At 39.0% G+C, this 25,312-nt stretch overlaps 2 long non-coding RNA genes across 4 annotated transcripts; one reads left to right on the forward strand and one right to left on the reverse strand.

The window, feature by feature from the left end:
* The first annotated feature begins 2,791 nt into the window (after positions 1 to 2,791).
* LOC127531527 (uncharacterized) lies at positions 2,792 to 16,096 on the forward strand. 3 transcript variants are annotated; one of them, XR_007938666.1, is made up of 2 exons: positions 2,792 to 2,869; positions 16,014 to 16,096. It is a non-coding gene; the product is annotated as an uncharacterized LOC127531527 (long non-coding RNA). The 3 variants fall into 3 exon arrangements; XR_007938664.1 differs by lacking the exon at positions 2,792 to 2,869 and adding an exon at positions 6,604 to 6,697; XR_007938665.1 differs by lacking the exon at positions 2,792 to 2,869 and adding an exon at positions 8,955 to 9,051.
* On the reverse strand, positions 6,503 to 16,685 carry LOC127531525 (uncharacterized). Its single transcript, XR_007938661.1, has 3 exons — positions 16,430 to 16,685; positions 9,301 to 9,377; positions 6,503 to 6,946 (listed from the first exon to the last, which is right to left on the reverse strand). It is a non-coding gene; the product is annotated as an uncharacterized LOC127531525 (long non-coding RNA).
* Positions 16,686 to 25,312: the final 8,627 nt, after the last annotated feature.

A 25,312-nucleotide genomic window follows, 5' to 3' on the forward strand; every position in this document is an offset into this window, starting at 1 on the left:
TCCAGATATTCATGATAATAATATGATGCATAAGTAGTCAACATCCAAACAACATCAATGGCAGCTGTACTGCACAACTTCTTCAAACACGCTGAGAAAACTTACAGGTTTCCCTCTCAACCAGTGAAGACTGCAATGACTTTGTGAGTTGATATTTAAAATCAATTCAACTACATTTCAGAGTCATAATGTTTGCTGGGCCTCTTAATGCACAGAATTAAAAAAAACCCTGACAGCTTGATTTGAATGCCTGAGCTTCACTCTTCAGAATAATGAAAAACCTTTTAGTGCATAATATGTTCACATGTTCATGAATCTGAGTCTGCACATGAGAAGATCTGACTGTATATGACCGATAGTCAATGAGGAAATATTACCTGTTGATTGATAATGAAATTAAATATAGAAAAAATGTTGAAAAGAGAAGCTGCAAAGGAGGAAAAGAGAGAAGAGTTTGTTGTAATATGAATTCAGTTAAAATGAAAATAAAACAGTGTTCTTTTCTTAAAATCATTCCTGGTCTGAGGACCTCTTCTCTGGTGGCTTCATGTTACAAGTGTTTGGGCACTTTTTACTGTCTGTCTGTGACACATTTAGGGGACAGTCACAACAGGCAAAAATAAATAAATTAATTAAAATATGTCAGAAAAGTTTGCAATGTTAGGTTCAGGATTATCTTATTGCATCATAATTCCTTCAGTATAAGTATTGCTTTTCAGACAGTCTTGGGCAGGTAGATACAAAAAGAATTCGGACACCATAATACTGGAGACTGCATTTTTACAATTTGTTTTCTTCAAGTTAAGAGGCAACAACTTGGCAAACAGTTTCAGTGATAAGTTGTTATGACATTTTGTAGAACATGTGCTGAAAATCTATGTTTACTCACACTTATTTCTCATATTTGCCTTGAAAACACAATTGAAATGTCACTGATTAAAAAAAGATGTTTAGGTGTGAAAGAATTTTCTAAACTGAGGATGTTTTTCATGTCTGATGAGGATTGTAGATTTTTGTACAGCTGTTCAACCAACTTCAGTCACTGTGTGTGTCGAGCACAATAATAAACAGCAGAATCTTCAGTCTTCAGGCTGTTCATCTGCAGATACAGCTGCTCTTTGCTGTTGTCTCTGGAGACGGTGAACCTGCCTTGGACTGACTGAGAGTAGTATTTGCTGCTACTATCTTGAGTCTCAGTAGCGATCCACTCCGGTCCTTTTCCAGGAGCCTGTCTGACCCAGTTCATCCAGGAGCTGCTGAAATATATTCCAGATGTTGTACAGGTGAGTCTGTGGGACTCTCCAGGTCTTTTCACTGCTGCTTCAGACTCTGTCATGCTCCAACCTTCAGCACCACTCCAAACAAACACAGCAACCACCAACAGTGTGAGCTGTCTGTGATCCATGTTGACAATGTGACTGATATGTCTTCAAGTCTGTAAATGTCCTCTAAATAAACTGAATCCACATGAAAATGCTTCCATGAGGCTCCTCCTGCATCAGTCAAATCAGAGGGCAGGTCTATAAACAGCACAACAAGAGATTCAACATAATTTTAACAACTCAGCAGCTAAAAATCATCTGTTTCCTCCATGACATTAAAAAAGCCTGTCAGAACATTTCAGTGTCTCAGTTTTTTTTTTGATGTTCCATTCAGCAGATTCTATTAAATATTCATTGATTTTATTGTGTTACACTATAAGTTTTTGTGATGTCGTTAAAAATATAAAGATAAATAGAAACAGTATAAGCATAAATAATGTAAAATGTGCATTTCCAAAGACATAGAGTGTAAGTACAGTGTAATAAATAGCATGTAAATGTGACAATTAACACCCTTGAATCTTGAATTTTCAACAACATGTTTCTGACCATATCTTAAAAGGGCAAACCATATTCACATGTGCTAATTTCTCATTTTTTAAGTAGGTGGATGAGTGGGAAGCAAATCTTCTTCAAATCATGATTAAGATTCTTAATTTCCAGCATCAAAACATACAGGTCACCGATGTGAAAGGAAAATGGTTAAGCTTTGATAGCTGGTTTATAGTTATATGTAGCATCTCGGTCAGGAAGTAACTGTCTACAGATAAAACGTGTCTGTTGGTGGTTTGTGTCACTGTGGGGCGACGTACAGAGTAATACACAGCTGTGTCCTCAGACTGCAGGTTCTGTCCTGTTATTGTCACTGTTCCTGCAGAAGTGTCTCTGCTGTAACTGAACTTGTTCTTCAGAGCATTATTTTGGTGAAAGCTGCCACTACTTCCTCCCCACTGATGGAAAATCCATTCCATTGCTTTTCCTTCCCGCTGTCTGATCCAACCTGTTGCATAGCTGCTATCAGTCACAGAATAACCAGACAGTCTACAGGTGATGGTCAGAGTCTGTCCAGGCTGCACAAGCAACCATCCTCTCATGTTATCACACTGGAGCAGAACGTGTGACAGTAAAGAGTTTTTTTTCGATGTGACTGATTGGATAATTGAACTAAATTTCAGTCGTATATTGTTAAAAAATAACTACACGTATATACACATGAGGGGCTTGCTAATGCTTTGTTTCATTATGATAATCTCAATCCAGCTCAGTACTTTTGCATAAATACTGTGAGTCAAGCAAAGAAGACACATGTTAAACTTTGAATCAACAGTTTGAATTCATTCCTGGTCTGAGGACCTGGACTCCTTCCCCCACAAATAGAATATACCAAAAATGGAACAAGAACTGGATCATTCTGTATCTACTGCTGAAGAAAGAGTTGCTGTGCTAATTCAATTGTGTTCTGTTCTTAAATTCATTCCTGGTCTGAGGGCTCCTCCTCTGGTGGCTTCATGTTACAAGTGTTCAGACACTGAGGGGTTTTTGTTCAGGTCTACTGATCATTTGTGTCACTGTGTGAGTCTGGCACAGTAATACACAGCAGAGTCTTCAGGCTGCATATTCTGTCCATTCAGAGTCACTGTTTTGCTGGAAGTGTCTATTTCAATGCTGAACTTGTTCTTCAGTGAATCTTTGTAGTATGAGTAGCCAGTATATTTCATTCCAATCCACTCCAGTCCTTTCCCTGCAGGATGTCTGATCCAAGCTGTGTAGTAGCTGCTCACAGAATAAGAGACCTGACAGGTGATGGAGAGACGTTGACCTGGCTGCACAGTCACAGATTGTGGCTGAGTCAACTGTTCACACGTCACACCTGTTAAAAAAGAAAATATTATACGTAGAATGATCAAGTCATACTACAAAGAATGAAGTACAGACTGTCATAAATCCAAAAAGACTCACAGGATGCAGCTGCAAAGAGCAGCAGTAGAGCTACAGACAACATGGTTGGAGGTGAAACTGATGTGCTGTGAACTTTGCTGACAGTCTGATGTTTTTAAAGCTGGACCCTCATGGAGTTTGCATAGAACATATGAAGCATCAGTGCTGGTCCAAGAGAAGCCAATAGAAATGTCTGTTCACTTATTGTATCTGCAGAATGAACACACACATGGAAATCACCTCCTGACTTCATACATGATAGTTTAATGTCATTACATGTTAAAGTGCAGCATGAAATATTTCTAGACTTCCATCAGTAAAACAACTGTTAACTTTTCTGTTTCTGGAAACTATAAATGTGTTGTCAATGATTCAGTTTTCTATTATCATGTAGTTTCTTGTGCATTTGCAATTACTGATGTTATTTTATATAAGTTGTGCTCTCCATGTTTGTTGCGTATTTGTACATCAGTGTGTCTTGTAAAATGATTTCTACAGTTTCTTGAGAGAATTTATTTACTGTAAGTACATCGACGTATTTGTGATGAATTTCACACAAATCAGCACAATGTATTGGGATCTTCAGCATTTATTTATTCATTTATTACAGTATTTACAACCTCATTAGCAGCAAAAATATTCACTGATAGTCTATAAGATCATGCATTGAATGCAGATTATTGTGGATGGTTTACCATTAATACTGTCAGTTTTTGCAGATGCTTTAAGACAAAGATGCAGACAGACATTTGAAACTCTGCAGAGAAAATATCTGCTCAGGAACTGGAAATGTGAGAAAACATGCACACAAAAAATGAATAAATAATATGGTATTTTATGCAAATGACATAAAAACTAATAAGTATCATGCAGCAGGATTTATTATCTTCATTTTCTCTTTGAAGACAGACTCACATATTCACACATTAAATTAATAACTTACTTGAAAACAACACAAATAAAAATGAATAGAATTGGAATGACAGCACCAGCAATGTAGAGTTTCTTCTGAAGTAAAAAATGTTTAATTCATAATTAGGTGTAAATGAAATTAACACCATCGTGAAAGAAGACTGGAGTCACACTAATTCAACACGAAACTGGACTAACAGTCTGAAAAAAAAGATTTCAAAATGATTTCAGATCATTTTTAAATCTTCTTTGTGAAGTAAATAAAACATTGAAGTCAAACTAAGTATAATACAAACTGATGGGAGAGAATTAACATAATTACTCTGTGTAAAATTAACAAAGAAATGAAAACTTTATTACTGAATAATTTCACACACATTTTTCAGTATTTTTCAAGCAGATCACATTAATGATGTAGTTTTGATGGGAATTACAACGTTGCATAAATGATGAGCGTTTGGGCTGTGGGCTTTACAAGCAATGATGAATATATGAGACATTTCTGTTCAACTATAAGTCAAGGATTCAAAAATATATTTATAGTGTTACAGATATCATTGTAAATGAATAAAAGTTTCGTTGTTGCTCATCAATCTGAAATCAAACCAAAGTGACCACGTCCAACCATAAAGATAGAAATCAGAATGAAAAAATAAAAGTCAGACTAAATATTCAGATCCTTTGCAGCAGAGTTCATATTGTGATCAGATGTAATTTCTATTCATTTAAATGAGTCTAGACCTTGGTTGAAGTCAGTCCACCTTTGTCAAATTGAATTGCTTCAATATCATTTCAAATGGACACACATGAATCATGGAGTGAAACATGGACTTGCTGTGTCATTTGATGAAAATGTTGAATATTGAAGCAGTGTAAATCCAGCAGCAGAGCTACAGAGAACATGTTGGTGTTAGTGTTCCTGAAACAGTCTGATAAAGGTTTTTATTAATATGGAAATATGTAAAATAATATTAACAATAATCTTCTTGTCTACTGCTGAATTTGTGCATATGAGTTCAAAAAAGTTCATGTCTGCTAAATCCCCATTTATTTTCTTGTTTCATGTGTTCATTTTGTGGCGTCTGAATAATTTCTGAGCAGACTCAAAACATTTATTAAATAATTGAGACATAACTGAAAATTGGTCACGACATCTGTTCAACCAAATGGAAAAAATATTTAACAATAAACTGCTGTGGAGAAGCTGCTGTTGGTAAAAACCTTTAAAGAGGAAGAGACAAACCACAGCCTCAGCTGCTGCTTAACTGTGAAGGTTTGGAGAAAAACTGGTTTGTCAAAATAACTGAAATTCCAGAAACTCTGCTGCCTCCTGGTGGAGACGGTAAAAAGTTAAAGAAGGTTTTTGTACAGCCTCCTCACTGACTGAACTCACTGTGTGTGTCTTGCACAGTAATAAACTGCAGAGTCCTCCTGCTTTAGGTTGGACAGTCTCAGATACGTCATGCTGTTGCTGTTATCTTTGGTGATTTCTATCCGTCCCTGAACACTGCTGGAATAATAAGTTCTGCTTGCATCGCTCCAGATAATCCCCAACCATTCCAGTCCTTTTCCTGCAGGTTGTCTGATCCAGTGCATTTCATAGCTACTGAATGTGAATCCAGATCCTCTGCAGGACAGACTGAGAGTCTCTCCAGGACGTTTCACCACTGAACTGGAAGGAATAGACTCCATCCTCTGACCTGTACAACCTGATGAGATGAAAGCAGAGAGGAAGCACACAAGAAAGTCACACAGTTATCACACAAGTTTTCTGGAATCACTGATGGCTTGATGTTTTCTCATCTCAAGTTATCAGGAGAACTCACAGGACAGAGAGAGAGCAACCAGCAGCAGAGTGAGTGTGTTGATCATCCTGAGTGTGGAGATGTGACCTCTGATGCTCCACACAAAGAACAAGATCAGTCAGCAGGACAGAAGTACACTGGACAGACTGGAGATTTGCATCAGGACATCATGAGGGAGGAGCAGCAAATATACTGACAGTCTGTTCTAGTTTCATCTAATCAACCTTTGATTCTGTATTTACACTGTGATGGAGCAGATCACTGATCCATGCATTATATTCGCAAATAGAACATTTTAACATTTTTGGGCATTTTCATAACATGAGATGAAAGAAAAAGAATGAAACATAAATAACATGGACCAAATAAAAAAATGGTGTCTTCAGAAAAATGTTTGTCTCAGTCAGAAATTATTTACTGAGGGTGTTTTCTTACAATTAAAGTCAAAGTTCTGGTTGTATTCCCTGATATTTCTACAATTTCACTTTCTTTTATAGTTGTTTACTGCAAGTAGCATTTTGACACTTTTCCAAATTTTCGCTTTATTTTAATTTTCATTTCAAGGTGTCAAGACTTTATAAAATTTCCACATTTTCGGTGTTATATACAGTACATAAGTGATTTCTCGTTGCATTTGTCTGAATTCATTCCTGGTCTGAGGGCTCCTCCTCTGGTGGCTTCATGTTACAAGTGTTCAGACACTGAGGGGTTTTTGTTCAGGTCTACTGATCATTTGTGTCACTGTGTGTATCTGGCACAGTAATACACAGCAGAGTCTTCAGGCTGCATATTCTGTCCATTCAGAGTGGCTGTTTTGCTGGAAGAGTCTAAGTTGATACTGAACTTGTTCTTCAGTGAATCTTTGTAGCTTGAGGTGGCTCCAACACGTGCAGCACCGATCCATTCCATTGCTTTTCCTTCAGGATGTCTGATCCAGTTTGTGGCGTAGCTGCCCAAAGAATAAGAGACCTGACAGGTGATGGAGAGACGTTGACCTGGCTGCACAGTCACAGATTGTGGTTGAGTCAACTGTACACACTTCACACCTGTTAAAAAAGAAAATATTATACGTAGAATGATCAAGTCATACTACAAAGAATGAAGTACAGACTGTCATAAATCCAAAGAGACTCACAGGATGCAGCTGCAAAGAGCAGCAGTAGAGCTACAGACAACATGGTTGGAGGTGAAACTGATGTGCTGTGAACTTTGCTGACAGTCTGATGTTTTTAAAGCTGGACGCTCATGGAGTTTGCATAGAACATATGAAGCATCAGTGCTGGTCCAAGAGAAGCCAATAGAAATGTCTGTTCACTTATTGTATCTGCAGAATGAACACACACATGGAAATCACCTCCTGACTTCATACATGATAGTTTAATGTCATTACATGTTAAAGTGCAACAGAAAATATTTCTAGACTTCCATCAGTAAAACAATTGTAAACTTTTCTGTTTCTGGAAACTATAAATGTGTTGTCAATGATTCAGTTTTCTATTATCATGTAGTTTCTTGTGCATTTGCAAATACTGATGTTATTTTTTTTAAGCTGTGCTCTGTGTGTTCTTGTTGCATATTTGTACATCAGTGTGTCTTGTAAAATGATTTCTACAGTTTCTTGAGAGAATTTATTTACTGTAAGTACATCGACGTATTTGTGATGAATTTCACACAAATCAGCACAATGTATTAGGATCTTTAGCATTTATTTATTCATTTATTACAGTATTTACAACCTCATTAGCAGCAAAAATATTCACTGATAGTCTATAAGATCATGCAGTGAATGCAGATTATTGTGGATGGTTTACCATTAATACTGTCAGTTTTTGCAGATGCTTTAAGACAAAGATGCAGACAGACATTTGAAACTCTGCAGAGAAAATATCTGCTCAGGAACTGGAAATGTGTGAAAACATGCACACAAAAAATGAATAAATAATATGGTATTTTATGCAAATGACATAAAAACTAATAAGTATCATGCAGCAGGATTTATTATCTTCATTTTCTTGTCTTGGATTGTTGCACTAGTCTTCTTAAGGTCTAATAAAATAAACATGTGACAGAAATCAACAGAATGTGACAAATTCAGATACAAGCCTCCATGTCCATAAAGACATACATGGACTTGTGCTTTGCAGGATGTTCAGATGCTTTATTTACTGATTTATTACAACAAACTGTTCATATTTTCATCACAACATTCTGAGATATTTCTGAGTCTTTGATTGCTGGATAATTGTGCTTTCATCAGAAATTAACAATAAATCTACAAGTTATATATACAATAGATTTTAATTACTTTTTAACTTAGATGTAATTACTCACATCTTCACATTCCTTCATTACAGATATTTTTAAAACTGAAAGAGCTACATTAGTCCCTGTTGCTCAAAAAGTAAAAATACAACAAAAATAAGAATGTTTTGTGAAGTTTCAAAGTACAATCTCAAATTTGGAGTGATAATAAATATGATAATAAACTTTAGTTATACTGTACATTTTTGCAACGTTGCAAGGTCTTTAACAGGAATCAAAAGATGAAAATAAATATTATCATCAATAAAAACAAGTGACAAATAGACAAAGATCATGAAAGCAGCCAGAGAGAAATAAATAAAGATCAGTGAGCAGAAAACAATCAGGTCATAAAACAGAAGAGAAGCTGTGAAGAGATCATGAAGCAAAGCCACATATCAAACATTCACAAAGGCCTCCAAGATTATTTATGATATTTAAAAGCCACTAATGATTTTAACTGGTGGATTGTTCCACAGTTTGGATGCAGGACCAACAACAGGTCCAGTCACTCTTGTTCACAGGTAGAGAACCCCATTTACCAACCTGAAAGGATGCAGGACCTGGACTTCTTCCCCACAAATATAATATACCAAAAGTGGAATAAGAACTGGATCATTCTGTATCCACTGCTGAAGAAAGAGTTGCTGAGTCAATTCAATTAAAATGAAAATATAGCAGTGTTCTGTTCTTAAATTCATTCCTGGTCTGAGGGCTCCTCCTCTGGTGGCTTCATGTTACAAGTGTTCAGACACTGAGGGGTTTTTGTTCAGGTCTGCTGATCATTTGTGTCACTGTGTGTCTCTGGCACAGTAATACACAGCAGAGTCTTCAGGCTGCATATTCTGTCCATTCAGAGTCACTGTTTTGCTGGAAGAGTCTGAGCTGATACTGAACTTGTTCTTCAGTGAATCTTTGTAGCTTGAAATGCCTCCAACACGTCCATCACCGATCCATTCCAGTGTTTTTCCTGCAGGTTGTCTGATCCAGTTTGTCCAGTAGCTGCTCACAGAATAAGAGACCTGACAGGTGATGGAGAGACGTTGACCTGGCTGCACAGTCACAGATTGTGGCTGAGTCAACTGTTCACACTTCACACCTGTAAAGGAAACATGTTGAACATTGGATCAGTGTGATCACAGTCAACAGTCAGTGTGTTGTGATCATACAGTCAGTGAGACTCACAGGATCCAGCAGCCAGCAGCAGCAGCAGAGCTACAGAGAACATGTTGGTACTGAAGCTGATCTGATGGAGCTTCTCTTCTTCTGCTGACAGCAACATGTCAAGTCTTTATATCAGACTGTGAGGAAGTTCACTTTGCATACAGAAGGATACTGATGGCAGAGCAAATGAGAATCATGAGGTGGAAGGAACTGCCCAAGGAGCTCAGAGACAGAATTGTGGCAAGGCACAGATCTGGACAAGGTTACAAAAGAATTTCTGCAGCACTCAAGGTTCCTACGAGCACAGTGGCCTCCATAATCCTCAAATGGAAGAAGTTTGGGACGACCACAACTCTTCCTTGACCTGGCCGTCCAGCCAAACTGAGCAATGGTGGGAGAAGAGCCTTGGTGAGAGAGGTAAAGAAGAACCCAAAGATCACTGTGGCTGAGCTCCAGAGATGCAGTCAGGAGATAGGAGAAAGTTCCACAAAGTCAACTATCACTGCAGCCCTCCACCAGTCGGGGCTTTATGGCAGAGTGGCCCGACGGAAGCCTCTCCTCAGTGCAAGACACATGAAAGTCCGCTTAGAGTTTGCCAAAAAACACATGAAGGACTCCCAGACTATGAGGAATAAGATTCTCTGGTCTGATGAGACCAAGATTGAACTTTTTGGTGTTAATTCTAAGCGGTATGTGTGGAGAAAACCAGGCACTGCTCATCACCTGCCCAATACAATCCCTATGAAACATGGTGGTGGAGCATCATGTTGTGGGGGTGTTTTTCAGCTGCAGGGACAGGACGACTGGTTGCAATTGAAGGAAGGATGAATGCGGCCAAGTACAGAGATATCCTGGAGGAAAACCTCTTCCAGAGTGCTCAGGACCTCAGACTGGGCCGAAGGTTCACCTTTCAACAGGACAGTGACCCTAAGCACACAGCTAAAATAACAAAGGAGTGGCTTCAGAACAACTCTGTGACCGTTCTTGACTGGCCCAGCCAGAGCCCTGACCTAAACCCAATTGAGCATCTCTGGAGAGACCTCAAAATGGCTGTCCACCAACGTTCACCGTCCAACCTGACAGAACTGGAGAGGATCTGCAAGGAAGAATGGCAGAGGATCCCCAAATCCAGGTGTGAAAAACTTGTTGCGTCATTCCCAAGAAGACTCATGGCTGTACTAGCTGAAAAGGGTGCTTCTACTCAATACTGAGCACAGGGTCTGAATACTTCTGACCATGTGATATTTCAGTTTTTCTTTTTTAATAAATTTGCAAAAATTTCTACATTTCTGGTCTTTTCTGTCAAGATGGGGTGCTGAGTGTACATTAATGAGAAATAAAATGAACTTTTTTGATTTTGGCAAATGGCTGCAATGACACAGAGAGTGAAAAATTTCAAGGGGTCTGAATACTTTCCATACCCACTGTATATTGGTTATAATGTAATTATTTTTTGTATAAAGCTTGTCTAGGTGTAGTTTATAGATTACGCGACAAGGGGGCTCAACCTTTCACAGAGACGGCCTGGTGTGTGTTTAGCAGCCTCGTCTTCAGACTGACAGAAGAGGGAAGAACAACATCCATTATTGTCCGTCTCATTCTTTCTCCTGATTTACAGGTTGGTGATTATCATAAAGTGCACATGATGTTGAAATTACTTACATGGTCTGTTCAAGGCCCCGAAATAATTTTGTAAGGACGGTATGTTTGATGCCAGAATGTGTAAAGTAAATTCTTGGACACGTTTCTTAAAGCAGGATTAGTTGTTCATCGACCTTTAATCACAGTCATATAATATAATATAATGTAATGTAATATAATATAATATAATATAACATAATGTAATATAATATAATATAATATAATATAATATAATATAATATAATATAATATAATATAATATAATAGAACAATGTACATCAGGCTTCCTCCACTTCATCATGAGATCTTTACTATGAATTGTCTTTACTAACATTAATCATTTTCAGTCCTGACTGTTGCTTGAAGCAAAAAATATTATTGTGTCTTAATTTGTCTGAAATATATTTTAGAATTAGTGTCACTACATTGCTGTTTTTGTTGAACTGGAACATTTAATTGGTAAATGATATGATATAGTCAGAGATATCTAGCTTTAAAAGGTCCATGTGCTTGTATGCATGACTGACGATGTCGGGACAAGCTCTGAATGAGACGACAGATGGTGTTCTGGGGTATCTCCTCCCAGAACTGGACCAGGGCATCGCTGAGCTCCTGGACAGTCTGAGGAGCAACCTGATGGTGTCTGATGGAACAAAACATAATGTTCCAAAGGTGTTCTATTGGATTCAGGTCAGGTGAGCGTGGGGGCCAGCTAATGGTATCAGTTCCTTCATCCTCCAGGAACTGCATGAGTTCTCTTACCACATAAGACTGGGCATTGTCGTGCACCAGAAGGAATCCAGGACCACTGCACCAATGTAGGGTCTGACAGTGGGTCAAAGGATTTCATCCTGATACCTAATGGCAGTCAGAGTGCCATTGTCCAGCCTGTAGAGGTCTGTGTGTCCCTCCATGGATATGCCTCCCCACACCATCACTGACCCACCACCAAACCAGTCATGCTGAACAATGTTACAGGCAGCAGAACGTTCTCCACGGCTTCTCCTGACCCTTTCATGCCTGTCACATGCACTCAGGGTGAACCTGCTCTCATCTGTGAAAAGCACAGGGCACCAGTGGTGGACTTGCAAATTCCTGTGTTCGATGGCAAATGCCAGCCGAGCTCCACGGTGCCAGTCAGCGAGCACAGCGGGCACGAGAGGACGCTGGTCCCTTAGACTACTCTCATTACATCTCTTTCTGATTGTTTTATCACAGACATTCACACCAGTGGTCTGCTGGAGCTCATTTTGTAGAGCTATTGCAGTGCTCATCCTGTTCCTCCTTGCACAAAGGAGCAGATACCTGTCCTGCTGATGGGTTGAGGACCTTCAACAGCCCTGTCAAGCTCTCCCAGACTAACTGCCTGTCTCCTGGAATCTCCTCCATGTGCTTGAGAATGTGCTGGGAGACACAGCAAACCTTCTGGCAATGGCACGCACTTATGTGCCCTCCTGGAGGAGTTGGACTGTCTGTGGAACCTCTGTAGGGTCCAGGTATCGTCTCATGCTACCAGAAGCGACACTTGCCCTAACCAAATGCAAAACTAGTGAAAAATAGTCAGAAAACATCAGGAAGGACAAAAATGTCAGTGGCCTTCACCTGTAAACTCATTCCTGTTTTGGGGGTTGTCTCATTGTTACCCCTCTCGTGCATCTGTTGTTAATTTCATGAACACCAAAGCAGCTGAAACTGACTAAAAACCCTCTCTTTTACTTACTTGACCAGATCAGTATCCCACATGGTTCACTGATTTGATGCAATACTTAGATTAAAAAGTGTTCCTTTAATTTTTTGAGCAGTGTACATTAAACTCCAGAAAACATTGAAAACCAGAACAAACAACAAAATCCATGAAAAAAAATAAAGATTTAAAACATTCTTTAACATTCTGTTGCAATACAGCCAGACCTGTTCCCTAAAATACAACAGAAACTGTCTTATTTGAAGCCACGTCTATTTAAAGGACATGATTTACATTTGTTTAATCTTCCAACATGAATACAGTTTCATGTTTTGACAAATGTCAGACCAGCAAAGTGAACAGCAGTCTGTTTTACACATTATTATGACACAATTAGACAAAAAAAAAAACACAAACAAAAGCGAAAATAATGTTTTTCATAAATTTATTCTTCAAAGTGTTATTTTTCTTAAAGCCTCCTCCTCCCCATCGACTACAAATCCAGTCCATTGCTTTTCCTTCACGCTGTCTGATCCAACCTGTTGCATAGCTGTTATCAGTCACAGAATAACCAGAGACCTGACAGGTGATGGTCAGAGTCTGTCCAGGCTGAACAAGCATTGAGTCTGGCTGGATGAGATCAATACTGTTCACACCTGTGGAGACACAAATCAACATTATTCATCGAACTATTCAGTGTTTTATTTTCTGTGTATTATCCAGTGAAAGCTCCTCACAGGATCCAGCAGCCAGCAGCAGAATCAGAGCTGCAGAGAACATGTTGATGTTGGAGCTCAACTGATGTGAGCTTCTTCTGACACACAGATACACACTTCACTTCCTTAATAAGGCAGAACAAAGACAGCTTGATTTACATACTGATGACAGCAAATCACATTTAAATGAACCAACATGAAGATGAAATGTTGTTCAGCTGTGAGAAAGAGAAGGTGCAGCTTGATCACTGACAAACACACCTGGAAGCTGTTTTCACTGTAAAAACATGGAGTTGGGTTGAAGTCATGATAATGTGAGAGCATTTAAATGAATGGAAATAGTTTGTATTGAGTCAAACTCTGAAGACAGTTTCTGAAACACAAACACATGAAGACATGGATGAATTTTATTTTACACTGATTCCTGGACTTCATACAATAAAAACACCACATCTCACACATGTCAGAGCTCCCTTCTCCTCTGCCCTGTCTCTCCCCCTACAGGTCGGTGCCTGAGTGGAGTCCAGCTTCCCAGCTGACTCCACTCAGGCAATCAACCACCTCCTCGGCTCCCGGACAGCTGAGGGACATCACACTAATTACCCACCTCCACAATAAGAACCGGCTCCTCCTTCCACTCCCTGCCAGATTGTTGAACACGAACCACGCAGTTCAGTTCGCTCTCTAGCCTCTTACAAAATCTGTTTGAGTTTCTGCCTTGTTTTCTAATGTTGTTTTCTCCTATTCCTCGTCCTCAGTTCAGCTGTCCGGGGTCCCTGCCATCCTCCTTCCCCTCCGGCTCTCCCCGACAAATCATCACTGGTTTTCCCTGTTTGGACCCCCGTTCCTGCCTGGACCCCCCCCCCCCCCCCCCCCCCCCGTTTCTGGCCAAAACCCCAACTACACCAGCCACTCCTGCACCCTGGATTTCCCCTCACTGTGCCTTTATTCACCCCCCCCCCCCCCAAACAATAAATCACTTTCATTCAGCCAGCCTTGGTAGTGTGACTCTCTGCTTGGGTCCACCCGCTCGTTCGTGACAACACATCTGTAGAAAATATATTTTGGTGACTCTTTGTTATGATTGTAATTGTGTGATTTTTATGGTATGGTGTTCTTTCGCTTCATTTTGTATACCTAAACTGGGTTCTCTTCTTTAACTCAGCAAACTGTGGTGGACAGGGAATGTGCTCCTCGCATAAATATCCGTATTTTCATGATTTCACACCTGCTATTATGATCTTCTGCTGAAAGTTGTTGTTTTCATAGTTTTCATGTCACACACTGCTCAGTTAGTTTCATCCATTTCATATCCTCCACTGCCACCCTGAGGTCTTTGGAGGAACATTTTCTGTGGAGTTTTTGTACAGCCTCTTCATTAACACGGAGCACTGTGTGTGTCTTGCACAGTAATAAACTGCAGAGTCCTCTGGCTGTAAGTTGGACAGTCTCAGATACGTCATGCTGTTGCTGTTATCTCTGCTGATTTCTATCCGTCCTTGAACACTGCTGGCATAAAAAGTTTTGCTTGCATCACTCCAAATAGCCCCGATCCATTCCAGTCCTTTTCCTGCAGGTTGTCTGATCCAGCGCATCCCATAGCTACTGAATGTGAATCCAGATCCTCTGCAGGACAGACTGAGAGTCTCTCCAGGACGTTTCACCACTGAACTGGAAGGAATAGACTCCAGACTCTGACCTGTACAACCTGATGAGATGAAAGCAGAGAGGAAGCACACAAGAAAGTCACACAGTTATCACACAAGTTTTCTGGAATCACTGATGGCTTGATGTTTTCTCATCTCAAGTTATCAGGAGAACTCACAGGACAGAGAGAGAGCAACCAGCAGCAGAGTGAGTGTGTTGATCATCCTGAGTGTGGAGATGTGACCTCTGATGCTCCACACAAAGAACAAGATCAGTCAGCAGGACAGAAGTACACTGGACAGACTGGAGATTTGCATGAGGACATCATGAGGGAGGAGCAGCAAATATACTGACAGTCTGTTCTAGTTTCATCTAATCAACCTTTGATTCTGTATTTACACTGTGATGGAGCAGATCACTGATCCATGCTTTACATGCACAAATAGAACATATAAATAAAGAACATTTTTGGGCATTTTCATAACATGAGATGAAAGAAAAAGAATGAAACATAAATAACATGGACCAAATAAAAAAATGGTGTCTTCAGAAAAATGTTTGTCTCAGTCAGAAATTATTTACTGAGGGTGTTTTATTACCATTAAAGTCAAAGTTCTGGTTGTATTCCCTGATATTTCTACAATTTCACTTCCTTTTATAGTTGTTTACTGCAAGTAGCATTTTGACACTTTTCCAAATTTTCGTTTTGTTGTAATTTTCATTTCAAGGTGTCAAGACTTTATGAAATTTCCACATTTTCGGTGTTATATACAGTACATAAGTGATTTCTCGTTGCATTTGTCTGAATTCATTCCTGGTCTGAGGGCTCCTCCTCTGGTGGCTTCATGTTACAAGTGTTCAGACACTGAGGGGTTTTGTTCAGGTCTACTGATCATTTGTGTCACTGTGTGTCTCTGGCACAGTAATACACAGCAGAGTCTTCAGGCTGCATATTCTGTCCATTCAGAGTGGCTGTTTTGCTGGAAGAGTCTAAGTTGATACTGAACTTGTTCTTCAGTGAATCTTTGTAGCTTGAGGTGTATCCAACACGTGCAGCACCGATCCATTCCATTGCTTTTCCTTCAGGATGTCTGATCCAGTTTGTGATGTAGCTGCCCAAAGAATAAGAGACCTGACAGGTGATGGAGAGACGTTGACCTGGCTGCACAGTCACAGATTGTGGCTGAGTCAACTGTTCACACGTCACACCTGTTAAAACAAGAAAATATTGTATGTTGAATGATCAAGTCATACTACAAAGAATGAAGTACAGACTGTCATAAATCCAAAGAGACTCACAGGATGCAGCTGCAAAGAGCAGCAGTAGAGCTACAGACAACATGGTTGGAGGTGAAACTGATGTGCTGTGAACTTTGCTGACAGTCTGATGTTTTTAAAGCTGGACGCTCATGGAGTTTGCATCGAACATATGAAGCATCAGTGCTGGTCCAAGAGAAGCCAATAGAAATGTCTGTTCACTTATTGTATCTGCAGAATGAACACACACATGGAAATCACCTCCTGACTTCATACATGATAGTTTAATGTCATTACATGTTAAAATGCAGCATAAAATATTTCTGTACTTCCATCAGTAAAACAACTGTTAACTTTTCTGTTTCTGGAAACTATAAATGTGTTGTCAATGATTCAGTTTTCTAATATCATGTAGTGTCTTGTGCATTTGCAAATACTGATGCTATTTTTTAAGCTGTGCTCTGTGTGTTTTTGTTGCATATTTGTACATCAGTGTGTCTTGTAAAATGATTTCTACAGTTTCTTGAGAGAATTTATTTACTGTAAGTACATCGACGTATTTGTGATGAATTTCACACAAATCAGCACAATGTATTGGGATCTTTAGCATTTATTTATTCATTTATTACAGTATTTAGCAGCAAAAATATTCACTGATAGTCTATAAGATCATGCAGTGAATGCAGATTATTGTGGATGGTTTACCATTAATACTGTCAGTTTTTGCAGATGCTTTAAGACAAAGATGCAGACAGACATTTGAAACTCTGCAGAGAAAATATCTGCTCAGGAACTGGAAATGTGAGAAAACATGCACACAAAAAATGAATAAATAATATGGTATTTTATGTAAATGACATAAAAACTAAAAAGTATCATGCAGCAGGATTTATTATCTTCATTTTCTTGTCTTGGATTGTTGCACTAGTCTTCTTATGGCCTAATAAAATAAACATGTGACAGAAATCAACAGAATGTGACAAATTCAGATACAAGCCTCCATGTCCATAAAGACATACATGGACTTGTGCTTTACAGGATGTTCAGATGCTTTATTTACTGATTTATTACAACAAACTGTTCATATTTTCATCGCAACATTTTGAGATATTTCTGAGTCTTTGATTGCTGGATAATTGTGCTTTCATCAGAAATTAATAATAAATCTACAAGTTATATCTACAATAAATTATAATTACTTTAACTTAGATTTAATTACTCACATCTTCACATTCCATCATTAGAGATATTTTTAAAACTTAAAGAGCTACATTAATCCCTGTTGCTCATAAAGTAAAAATACAACAAAAATATGAATGTTTTGTGAAGTTTCAAAGTACAATCTCAAATTTGGAGTGATAATAAATATGATAATAAACTTTAGTTATACTGTACATTTTTGCAACGTTGCAAGGTCTTTAACAGGAATCAAAAGATGAAAATAAATATTATCATCAATAAAAACAAGTGACAAATAGACAAAGATCATGAAAGCAGCCAGAGAGAAATAAATAAAGATCAGTGAGAAGAAAACAATCAGGTCATAAAACAGAAGAGAAGCTGTGAAGAGATCATGAAGCAAAGCCACACATCAAACATTCACAAAGGCCTCCAAGATTATTTATGATATTTAAAAGCCACTAATGATTTTAACTGGTGGATTGTTCCACAGTTTGGATGCAGGAACAACAACAGGTCCAGTCACTCTTGTTCACAGGTAGAGAACTCCATTTACCAACCTGAAAGGATGCAGGACCTGGACTCCTTCCCCACAAATAGAATACACCAAAAGTGGAATAAGAACTGGATCATTCTGTATCCACTGCTGAAGAAAGAGTTGCTGTGTCAATTCAATTAAAATGAAAATACAGCAGTGTTCTGTTCTTAAATTCATTCCTGGTCTGAGGGCTCCTCCTCTGGTGGCTTCATGTTACAAGTGTTCAGACACTGAGGGGTTTTTGTTCAGGTCTACTGATCATTTGTGTCACTGTGTGTCTCTGGCACAGTAATACACAGCAGAGTCTTCAGGCTGCATATTCTGTCCATTCTGAGTCACTGTGTTGCTGGAAGTGTCTAATTCGATACTGAATTTGTTCTTTAGAGAATCTTTGTAGTCAGAGCTTCCAGTATATCTCCTTCCAATCCACTCCAGTCCTTTCCCTGCAGGTTGTCTGATCCAGTTTGTCCAGTAGCTGCTCACAGAATAAGAGACCCGACAGGTGATGGAGAGATGTTGACCTGGCTGCACAGTCACAGATTGTGGTTGAGTCAGCTGTTCACACTTCACACCTGTTGTTGTGAAGCATGGAGATATGAGATCCCAGAATCAGCCACAAAGGGGAGACTCTGACAGAACAACAGCTAAATAAGGGAACATTGTGATATTATAACCTGTGATTTAGGATCAAATTATGCCATAACCTAATGAATGAGTTTGAACTAACCAAGTGTCTATTCTTACATTCTTTAATGTTGAAACAGTGTAAAAATCAGAAGAGCAGCTCACTGTGAAAAGTGATGTTTTTGACAGATTTGACTAAAAACAGGAACTTATGCTTTATGAAATGGGAATGCTTTTAAGAGTTTTGATTACTATGAAACTGAGGTGTTTTAGAAAGAGTTTTGACTACTGTTATGAGGTGAGAAGTCACGAGTTAAGTGAACTAGGGTCAAGTGTTCACAGTAAAGGTCACTAGACTCAAAATAGATTGGGGTTTTTTTTAACAAGTCTGTACACATTGTCCAAAAGATTGCACAATGGGATGCCAGCGACAGTTAGAGGCTGACATCCGCTTTTCCATTTCCTGATCAGGAGCCTGTGCTGAGCTGCAGACAGGAGAGATCAGGGGGGCAAGATGGGCTGTCTGGACAGTCCAAAACAGACAGTTTCAGTTCCTTAAAAGTGGGGGTGATCATGCGGTCAGTGTATGGGGCAAGTGTGTGAGTTGGGAGGGGGTAAAGATAGAGTAAACTATAAATTACATCTGATCGAGATGCAAGTTGGGAGATCGTTGCGGGTATCTGCCTGGGTGCAATCCAGACATCAGTCTGAGCACAGGGGATGATTACCACGTAACTCTGGATGAGTGGAATAACTTGGTCTGCAGAAGGAATAACTGTTCTGATGGAATTATGGATTAAAGGAATTTGCTCTTTCTGCATTGAGGATTACAGAACTGTGATCTGGAAATAATGCTGTCTGAAGGAACATTACTGAACTCTATTTTCCATGTGAGGAATACTGGACCAAACAACAAAAATGGATACATGCAGATCTAAATCTGGTCCGGAACCCCATCCACTTCCCCCTGGGCCCCGGCGGGTCTCAAACACTTGTCGGGTTTCAGGTGAGCAGTTGACTACGGCCAAGCCGGCTGCTCTCTCCCTCCAAATTATGTAATCTGGGTGATTATTACTCTTCTTTTAGGAAAGCATAATACCAGTTAGGAGTTAGGATGAGTGATTTGAAATATTATCTAATGTTTGATTATTTGTCTGATGATTTATTGGCTTTGCTTTTGCCGTGCTAAATATATTTTAATAAAGCATTATTCTGCAATTAAAGACAACAAATTGCAAGTGCTATTTTTATCCCTGAATGAATACTTATACATCTAGCTCTGGATGTAAAAAGTCAGATTACTGCGTGCATAACAATAGTAGAGGTTCTGAAAGGTTACCTAGTCATGGGGTCAGGTTGGCCCAGTATAAACATATCCTAGAGGTTGTCTATATGTCCATAATCTCTGAATTAAACCTAGCAATTTACCAAGTGCCAGATCTATGAGAGGAAAAGCTGCCGTTAACAGGCGTGTCTGGTGGTTAAGTTTAACTTTACCGAAGTGGCTACTCGGTTAAATTAATTATCAGAGGAAGCAGGGATAGGCGTCTGGATGAAGGCAGTGAGACAGCTAGGCGAATTTTCCTCGTCAACCGGCTTAACAGTTCTGCAGCATCCCTCTGAGTAAGATCTCAGGGGGCAGTAGAACCGGACCCGTAGGATGGAGAGCTGGTCCAGTGATTCCCTGACAGCTGAATAAGTTAATTAGGGGGTTACTGGCCCTGAGGATCAACACTGTCAACAGAAAAACAGATTTTATGACAAACCATTAAATTGTGCTGCTAAAGAAGAACTGTTGACTACGACGCATCAGAAGAGACTCACAGGATCCAGCTGCCAACAGCAGCAGCAAAGTTACAGACAACATGGTTTCTGTTGAGACAGATGTTCAGTTCAATTCACTCCACATCCTGCTGTGAAGTTTTTATAGCTGAGTAGGAAGGAAGCTCAGTGAGTTTGCATAGAATCAAACATATGAAGCCTGAATGTTGGACTAAGTGGAGCCAATAGAAGAGTTTGACTTTATCTGCTCTCTGTCTTCATCTCCCTCACATTTGATGCTTTTTATTTCTAACTAATTCAATTTTTGCTGCTGTTTCTGCAAACATTTACTGAAAGTTTGTGTTAAATAAATAATATTACAAAGAATCAATAAACAACAAGTTTGCAACCAGGAAAACTGAAAGACCAACCACCATTAATATGCTGTAACGTGTGTTTATAGTGCATTTAGCATGTTTTCAGATCATTAGGGTCTGTTTTTAATGCTGTATGTGCTTTTAATCCTGAGAAAAAAAAAGATTTACTCCTTTCTTGGTTACAGAAACAGTCTGTAGCATTTTTTTAAAAGCAGCAATTTTTAAAAAAAAATTCTTTCCTGCACACAATGAAGTGACACCATCCAGTATCAAGTAAATAACTTTAAACACCTGCATTAAAAAAAACAGGTCTAGAAAGTGTTTGCATGAACTCTTTCGAGGGGCGGCTGTGGATCAGGTGGTAGAGCGGGTCGTCCAATGATCAAAGGGCCGGCGCTTTGATTCCTGTTCTCGCCTAGTCATGTGCTGTTGTGTCCTTGGGCAAGACACTTTACCCGCCTTTCCTCCAGTTCTGCTCTCACACTGGTGTATAAATGCGTGTGAATGGTGGTGGTGATCAGAGGGGCTGTAGGTGCGGATTGGCAACCACGCTTCCATCAATCTGCCCCAGGGCAGCTGTGGCTACAAATGTAGCTGACCACCGGGTCATTCCTACTATTCGGTGCCATTTGAGTCCCCATGACAGAGTATTGCATATTTTTGGTAAAAATGTCCTAATACTAATTTTCAAAAGCCTGGCTTATATGGTTAACAGTTCTCTACCATAATATACAATGATATGTATGCAGGAATATTTCAATTTTAAACAATTACCATTATTTTTGGATAAGTAGGCCAAATTCCCATGTCCCAAATCATGTTTGTTCAATCAGAAATATATATAAAAGTAATAGTAATAAAATAAACCCAACACTTTTCACTATTGTTGCACAGCTTCGTTTATAATCTACCTCCCCAAATGTTATTTTTTGTTATTTATGCATTTTTACTGCTTAAAATATTCAACATATGTTGTGTCCCTGAGTCAACTGTCCACCCTGTTACTTTGATACAAAGATCTCTGCACACGCCCCCCCAATACATCATCTAGTCACTTGATACAGGAAGTAGCTTACACTTTTGGAGGGAAAATCAAACTAATGCAAGCAAAGTAAGTACCTCTCTTTAAACAACCTTTTTTAAGTGTTTTAGAATGCTTGACTGACGTGGTAAAGCATAAGATGTCCACCCTGTTACCCTGTTTTATAGCAGATAATTATATTTTTTGGTAATTTCAAAAATATGGTTAATAAATATGTTAAAAATCTTCCTTGGTTGTCACTAAGTGCTATCTTGTTTTTCATCACATTAGCAGTAAGGGACAGCTTTAGCATTAAATGTCCCCCCTGTTACCGTTTTGTAGAGTAACAGGGTGGACACACAGTAACAGGGTGGACACACAGGAACAGGGTGGACACACAGTAACAGGGTGGACACACAGTAACAGGGTGGACACACAGTAACAGGGTGGACACACAGTAACAGGGTGGACACACAATAACAGGGTGGACACACAGTAACAGGGTGGACACACAGGAACAGGGTGGACACACAGTAACAGGGTGGACACACAGTAACAGGGTGGACACACAGTAACAGGGTGGACACACAGTAACAGGGTGGACACACAGTAACAGGGTGGACACACAGTAACAGGGTGGACATAACAGAAGTGGATAAACATCTTTCTTCAGCATATGTTGTCTTCTATTATTATTTTTGGTTATAAATTGATTATTTTATTTTTATTTTTAGTTATTGAATCAATTTCCTATTTTAAATTATTGAATGAATTTCTAATTGTTAATGAATTATATTGTTCAGTGAATTCGTATGTAAAGCTGATGCTAATGACGTTTTTGATGTTTTTCATATGATTAGTTAATGATATTTTTAATTATTTGTTGGAAGTATTTTTTAAAAATAATTTTAATGTTGATGTAAAGTTTAAATAAATTTACTTTTTTAAATAAAATTTTGTTCACAAATATTAGGTCCATTCTGTGACGTCTTGTCCACCCTGTTACTCTTCTGTCCACCCTGTTACCTTATTATTTTTTGATGAGAATTAGATAAAAAGTCTGAAATATTTAGCATGTCTTTGTGTTTGCTTGCAGTTTCTAATTAGTATAATGAAATCACTAAAAAAAATAAAGGTTGATTCCATTGAAATTATCTTAAAATTGAAAAGAAATGTGTTCAAATTGTGTTGTGCCTTACAATAGAGCACATTTTTTGTACATATACTTCTTTGTTAATATTTCTCAAAATAGATATTTCAAAGGTAAATTAAGGGACATTTTAGCTCTTACTAAATGTAATTATCATAGCTAGAGTGGTTTGGAAACATAGTGTAATAGATGTGAGAATGTCCCGTAACAGGGTGGACATTTGCCGTCTGTCACATGCAAAGAATTTGGTAAAAATATTAGATTATTGATATCCTGAGCTGGATCAATATAGTTTTCTTATAGTTTGATAAGTAATCCTTCAGATAAAAGATGAAAAAATTGGACATTTTAACATTTTTTTAATAGATTAAACAAGGCCGAAATGGCACCGAATAGTAGGAATGACCCCACCACCAGAGTCAGAATGTGTGAGTGAATGAATAATGGATCCATTGTGAAGCGCTTTGAGTGTCCTGAAAAGCGCTATAAAAATGTAACCCATTATTATTTTAATGGTTTTAGTCTTTGCAGGTATTTTCAGACTCAGATAAACTTGGAGGCTGTAGAGAAGAACTGCAGCTCATGAACTGAATGTTCAGCAAATCCCAGAAAAGCATTTATTAGTTGATTTAAAACAACATATTTTAACCATAGGCGTCAGTTTAGGGGGGACGGTGGGGATGTGCCCCCCCCCCCCCCCCACACACACACACACACACACACACACACACACACACACTTTTTGTCAGGGGTCATTTTGTCTCCAACACATTTACATTCTTCACATGTAAGCCGTTGTAAACCCAGTTATTTTCAGTAGTATAGAAAATTCCGACGCTCCTGAACGCACCATCCGTACTCCACCGAGAGTTGCAAGACATGCAGCACACCTTTGTGAGGTTAAAAGAAAACCGTGCAGATGCTAAATTTGCGCCTGTGCCAAGTGGAAGCTCCGACCAGAGGCGTGCAGGGGCAAAATTTCGGCCCAGGAGAATTAGTACTATAGCGGCCCACAGATCCCTCTACCTGCATGTACTGATAGCTCAACAGGTTGAGCCTCTGCCTTTGGTGTGGTGGTTGTGAGTTTGAGCCCAGCTTGTGGTGTTTTGCCGCCGTTCTTCGACATTTTCTCAAAGTGCTGTGGTCTCCATCCCCCCCACTTTTAAAAACTAACTGACGCCCTTGATTTTAACATATTTGAGAAATAAAATAACTGATTTATTTCACATACATTATTCACACTAAATTTATAAATATAATATTCCCCTTTCTGTATTGTTTTTAATGTTTGGTCATATGTTAACATGAACACAAATGCAGGAAAAAATGTATCTTCTCTTGCCAGTCAGGAGAATGTTGATTTTGTTCCATATTCATAACTCCAGGGTGACCATATTCTGTTTCTCTGAAAAGAGGACACACTTCCAGCTCGCGTGCAAAAAATTTTCAGTCCCCCCCACCCCACCCCCCCTGCCTTTTTTTAGGGGTTTTCCATGGGTCAGGGGGCTTTCTGTGCTTCAAACTCAGTGAAACAGATATTCTGAATTCCCCAGAAAAGAACACTTTCCCTTGATATACAGAAAAATAGCCCAAAACACTCACAAACAGTTGCTTTATAAATAATATATTTATTAAATTAAAGCAATTCTCCTACACAATATAATCAGTCACATACAAATATGGCATGCTCTAGTCTTTAATAGTTATTGACTCAGGTTGTGTAGGAACACATGTATTCAGATGTTTAACAAAATAAGAAATAATCATCTCTCTTAAGTCTGACACTTACACCTTAGTTAGGAAAAGTGAGGTAGAGTACCATTCTTCAAAATAACCTCCCAATTATCAATTATGTAAAAATAGAAATAATGTGTCAAATATTAAACAAAAAGAGAGGTAGCCTATTCTGTGTCTAATGGCAAATGAAAAAAATGTAGAAATAATGCCTCAAGTCAACAGTCCTTTTTTTCCTTCTTTTTCCTTTTCTTATTAGCTACAGAGACATAAGTCCAGCTTTGCAGACTGTACATTCTGCCTCCCATTTGACACGACCCGGACAAAAACAGGGGTACTTCTTTCGCATTTCATCAGTGAAATGACATTTGCGTTTCGGCATTTTCTTTCTGTTCGAATGTTCTCTCGCAGTGTGCCGACCTGCCTGTCAGCCTGCGAGGAAGCGAATCTCCAGCGCCGTGGCACTCGCTGGCGCTTCAGAGACGCGGCGCTGGCGCTCCGCAGCGTGTGCAGTGGAAATTGTCTGATAGAAGAGAATGGG

This window comes from Acanthochromis polyacanthus, chromosome 21, assembly GCF_021347895.1.
Source record: "Acanthochromis polyacanthus isolate Apoly-LR-REF ecotype Palm Island chromosome 21, KAUST_Apoly_ChrSc, whole genome shotgun sequence".
In the NCBI taxonomy this organism is placed as follows: domain Eukaryota; kingdom Metazoa; phylum Chordata; class Actinopteri; family Pomacentridae; genus Acanthochromis; species Acanthochromis polyacanthus.